This window comes from Camelus bactrianus, chromosome 36 (assembly GCF_048773025.1).
Source record: "Camelus bactrianus isolate YW-2024 breed Bactrian camel chromosome 36, ASM4877302v1, whole genome shotgun sequence".
In the NCBI taxonomy this organism is placed as follows: Eukaryota; Metazoa; Chordata; class Mammalia; order Artiodactyla; family Camelidae; genus Camelus; species Camelus bactrianus.
In genome coordinates, this window is record NC_133574.1 from 4,813,246 (window position 1) to 4,819,245 (window position 6,000).

The following is a 6,000-nucleotide window of genomic DNA, read 5'->3' on the forward strand; positions in this document are numbered from 1 at the left end:
TCAATAGTCTAGCTCAACATCTAAAATCTTTCTAATCTACCTTGGATTTGTATGGATAATTGAAGCAGTTTGCTAAGAACTCAAGACCATGGTTAGAATACAGGCTGGTGTAGCTCAGCAGGTCCTTCCAAGCTGATGCTCTACCAGAGGGCGGGTCCTAGGGGAGAGGGCGTGTCCTGCCCTCCCTGAGCTGACATTTAGATGGCAAAAACCTTCATCAGGTGAAGAACTTGGAGTTTCTTCTAAGAACAGTGCGTTTGAAAACAATCCTAAAAGAGTGGGAGTGACACAATCCCATTTGTCTCAAGTAGGGGTGAGTGGCTTTGGGGCCACTTGGGAGACTCGTGAGTCTAGGTGGGCAATGTTGGTGGCTTCCACTTGAGCGGTGGGATGGTCAGTGGCTAAAAGCGAACAGAGTGAAGGCATGTTTAGATGGTAAAAATGAAAGGATGAATGCTGTCTTTGAAGGTAGGATGGAGTAAGGAACAGGTTTCTGGGTGGATTAATGAGGTAAATGATGGTCCTACTGTGCTCTGAGGAGGGAAAACTGTAGAGGGAGTTCTGGGGAAAATCTGATGAGTTCAGCTGTGGGTAAAGTGAAAGGCTGTTAGATGTGTTGTCTGGGAGCTCAGGTGAGAGCCAGTAGTGAGTAGGGGGAGGGGAGAGAGACCTTCAAATCATTTTGTCTTGTGAACATACAAATAATTGTGAGCAATGATAATTGTGAGCAATGACACACTTAACACCTCTATATTCTGGATTTAAAGCCCTGTAACTTTTTGCTATATTGACTGCAGAGGTTCTTAATTTTTTAATAGAAATAAAATAAATAGAAACAAAATAGTGGAGATAATGAATATCTTATAGTTGATGTGTGTGCTTGTATGTATTTTGATACCTCATCTGTTTATAACCATAATCTACAAAAAGTTAGCTTGCTTAGCATAAGAGTTAAACAGAGGGACGTGACACACAGTGTTGGGGCTTGAAGCTGATCTTCTCGGGCAAATTATGTCCCCTCTCTGTGCCTTAGTTGCATCTTCTGTGACTGCCCCCGGGCCCCTCATCACAGCTGATTTCCTAGACTAGATGTTGGGAGGGAGGCTGCTGAAGGGAATAAGAAGTGGCAACTTCTAGGGATATTGAAGAGAGAGACAAAAACAGATTAAAGCCGATAAACTGAGTACAAATACCCTCAAAAGAGAAAGAATCCCGCCGTGTTTTGAGCCGCTTAGCGTAAGGGAAACAAAACCACGTGGACCCAAGCTCTTGAGCATGTGAGTATTGTGGGTGGGAGGGTGTCCTTAGAAAAGGGTTGAGAAACGGCCTTTTCATTTCCCTTGACGTTTCCAGTAAGGATTGGGAGCAGAAGAGAAAACCCCCTGCTTCACAGTGGAAGCTGCTGTTTTGTGTGAAACTGACCAAAGGTTGGAGACCAGTCATCAGCAGTGCTGGCAAATGAAGAGACTTCGGGATTGGGTGGGGCACTTGCTGTGACTTCCTGGTGACCTGCTGGCTGGGGGCTGCGAGGCGGGCAGTAGGTTTGCAGGGTGACCCGGGCATAATCCCTGGGTCTGAGGCTCCTGGTCTGACTAGCAGACCTGGGCACCCGCAGTCCTAATGGGGCAGCTCGGGATGTGGCCTGGGACACCTGCCATGCTGAGGGCGAGAAGAGGGCTTCCCTGAGGGGGTGTCATGCGGAGAGTGGGGACGTGTTCTTGCAGGGGAGGAAGAGCCTCTGAGCAGGGGGCTGGATGCAGAGGCAAGACCAGCCTGAGCACGAAGGCTTCTGGGAGCTGGAAGTCATACAGTGGCCCGAACCGCCTTGTTCCTGTGAGACTGCAGGGAAAAGATGCTGAAAAGGTAGGCTAGGGTCAGACCCTGTGGTGTTTTATGAGTGCCAGTAAAGGACTGGTCAGGCAGGCACGAGAGAACCCTGTGGGCGTCCCAGCTGGGGCGTCAAGCCGGAGGGAGGAGCAGAGTTATAAACTTTGCCACTTATTAGCTCTGTGACTTTGAGCAAGATCACCCCGCCTCTCTCTATATATATCTTCGTCTGTAAAGTGACAGAGTGACAAGCTCGTGTCATCAGAAGGCTTAGTTTAGCTCTGATCCTCTTTGTCCAGTCCTGTCAGTGCTGACCTGTGAGGTTCTGCAGCGGGTGCTCTTACCCTGAGATGGGAGGGCGTAGAGAGACAGTGTAGCGCCCGAGGGCAGGAAGGGGTTGCTTTAAAAGCAGACATGTTGCCGCCTGCAGCTGCAGGCCTGCAGGCAGTTTGGTTGAAGGTCCTGCAGGGGACTTTGGACGCCTTAGCTTCGTCTTAAGTCTTGTTTCCCCTTGCGGACCGGATTTTCCTTTGCAGATTGATGCTGAAGATTTGGGCTTCTGGCAAAGCTGTTTTCAGAGGTGGGTATATACGTAAAATATCATATAAAATAAAATGATTTATTTAACGTGTGGGACTTCGCAGCTGTTGGGAACAGCTCTGTTGTCCTGGTCGTCACGGAGGACACCAAGGGTCAGCAGAGCATGTGGGAGGGCAGGTAGCCTGCAGTGCTGCTGCGGGGTGTTCTCCCGAGTACAGCACTCTGCTGAGTTGACTCTTCTCTGAGTTTGGTTGCCAGATGAGCAGACAGCAAATTAATGAGTTCTGGTGGGATTGTATAATGACAGGAAGAAAGAGGAAACCGTAGTTTTTCCAGACTAAAACAGGCTTTTGTTTACTGATCCAGTGTGTTCCATTACAGAATTGATGAGTTGTGTCTATTCTGGGACTTCATTGAAATAAACGTTCAGCCTAAATGTTAAGAGTTATGTTTTATTTGGCTGGAGGACTCGAGATGGGATGGTAACCTCTCAGATCACTCTGAGGGACTGCTCCCAAGAGGTAGGGGAGGAGCTAGGATATATAGAAGTTTTACAAGAAAAACCAGGTAGTTGGAACAATAAAATATTGCTTGTTATCTAAAGAAAACCAGATGTCTCAAGATCAGGTATTTAGTGCTTTTCTATGTATGGGAGGAAGAAAACGTTTGTGTCATTGAATTCATTCCTTTGGCAAGTACCTAGCTATCTAGGGCCAGCATCCTGTCCTTTCTTACTCTGAGTCCGCTCAGAGGGCACCTCCGTGAGTGGCTGAGAGGCTGGGCTGCAGGCATGCACTCGCTGGGGAGTGGCAGCAGCCGCTGATGACTTGGTTTCAGCATTCTTTGTTTACTGACATGTTTGCAGTATTTTCATTCACAGTGCTCCCCCTTGGTCCTAAATTCTGCCAATATTTTGAGAGACATTTCATGACCAATTTTGTCCCATGGTGCTAGGATGGCTCAATCCTAGTTCAGGTGAAGAATCTTCTGAGTTGCCATTCAAGGTGTTAGTTTTTTTTTCAGTCCCTGTTGATACTAAAAATTCTCTGGATCACCTGTCTAACTAGTTTGTTATGATCCAGGAAGTGTTTATCCTTCATTGCTCATTCCCATACCTAGAATCACACTATTACAATTACTTTATTCAGGGTTATAAATTTTATCTATTTCTTCAAGATGTTTAGCCATCATCAATTTTGTAGGCCTAGTTACACTTTGGGAAATGTCACAGACAATTTTATAAAATAGACAGGATATAAGTAATACAGCTAGTAACGTTAATAAAGTCACGAGTAAGAATTTAATAGTCGAGAAGTTGTATTTTGGGGTTAAAATTTTGCTTGTGTTTCTGATTGAGTTTGAGTGATCTTATGAAAAATTTCTTATTTATGGTCAGGGTCAGAGCAGGTATTAATTGGCCAGGTGAGGTCTCCCACCTTGTAAGATCAACAGTGGCCTAAACAGAACTATAATTTCTTTTTAGAATAACGTTTCTGAGGGCTATCTAGTTAGAGCCTTGGAGTAGGGAAACCCACCAAGGTAACACAGAAGTACTAGACATAGGTAATTTACCATAAACTTAACAATTGGAGTAGTTCATAATCAAAGGTAGGAGAAATTATCACAGTAATTGTTATGCAGGCCTGGTCCGGTGTCTTGGGTCAGCTGTCTACTTCAGATATCGTCTTCTCATCCTGGCCTGGTAGCTTTTTCTCCATTTGGGCATTGTTTTAAGGTGAGCAGTGCTCTATAGGCCAGTGCACTGCAGGGGCTATTTCTGATAAGAAATGAACACGAAAGTCCATTTCCTTCAGCTTTGGTGTGTATGGTCTATTTAAGAGTACCTGATAAAGGGTCCTTCCATTCAGGTTGGAGACAGTTCTTTAAGTCATGCCTGTTCCAGTTTGTATAATCCCCTGGCTGCAGGTCATGGGGCATTGGAACTTTACCCAAGGATACATTACTGAGCTTCAGAAACAAAGCTAGAGTATCCTATTAATAATTCAGTTAAACTGTACAGCAATGTGTCATAACAGCAAGGAATGATGTGGGAAGTGACTTAGTAAATACGGACATCAATTAACAAAACTAGAATTTAATATCCACTAAAATATAATATTTTTTCTCTCTAAAGTTACCCTCATTTTTCTCAAATAAAGCCATGTCAAGATTAATTTGTTTACAAGTTGTCTGATTATTTGATCATATAGGCTTTTTTAAATTGGCTGTGTTGGAACTTTTAATTAGGAGTCTCAGGGTAGAATGTTAATAAGGTTTGCTAAGGCCAGGAAAGCCCCGTCAAGGGCTTGTCATGGATTTCTGCCTTACAGATTTAGGTAAATTCTTTTCTCTTTAAAATCCTTAAAATACCTTCAGATTCCTATATCTGTTAGGAGTTGATCTTCCTCATTTGTCTGATAGAGCCACTGGGGACCTAAGAGTTTTTAGTCAATTGAGGGATCAGATAGAGAGAAAAGATAACTGTTCCAAGTCTGATTACATAGGTATAATTTATCAAATTGCTGTGAATCATAACTAGCTTAAAGAGAAGAGATTCTTTATGTCTGGGAAACAGGTTAAAGGCCAGTAGTATTTTAAACAAAATAAAAAATTATAACCATATTCACCAGTTTACTCAGTCCCATGTAACTAATTCTTTTAATCACAGTTTTCATTGGAACTTTAAAATTTCTTACCCAGTTTAGTTCACTGTTATAGTTTGAAATTTATTAGAAATCAGTAAATTTCCTTGAAGAGCAAGCATTTTGCAAAACCATCAGAAGACAACCATTAACTGTCTATAAATGACAAAAGATTTAAAATCATGGTTAAACACCGTTACACTATAATCGATAAAGAAACCTGGTCATTATACCCAGAATTATCACGGGTAACATTTCAGATATACCAGAATTTTAGGGAGTCCATATAATTTCTACAATATCTATATTAATAATATTTTCTCATACAATATAACCTTAGAAGATTTATTATTCATTTGACAATACCGTGTTATTTAACATGCCAAATGAAATTTACTAGATTAAAATCTCTCTTTGGGATGTTTCAGGGGCCCTCTGTAGCATCCCAAACTTAACTGGAGATTAAAAGAACTTTAATTAGAAATTGATATTTGGGGAGCTTGTTAAAAGATTTCAGAACACTTGGTCAGATAAACATATAGATCACTGTAACGTAGTACTAATTCATTAACAAGAAAATGCGTCAAAGGTAATGGCAGAACAGATCAGTTAAGTGGTATAAGAAGTTTTACAATCTGTTACTGAAGGTGGATTAACATTTTAAGAAAATTTTTTCCTCTTAACAGCGAGAAAACCAAATCTAGTCTTGTACTTGCTTACTTTAAGATTCATTTACTTTGCCCAAGTTGATTCTAAACTTAGCCAATTCCGACCACGTCTGAAACACTTTCCTCAGGGTTCCTCTTCCGCAAGCATTCCATAGCTTTCTATACTCATATTAGTGTGTCCCTTATTTTCTCTTCCATTCAGAAGTAACCAGCTTCAGGAGAAATTCACTATTTTTCATTAACAAAATATAATTCCATTCTTATATCTTCCTTTACACATTTATCTTACTTTCCTAAGGTACTGAGATCATTCCCTTAATAAT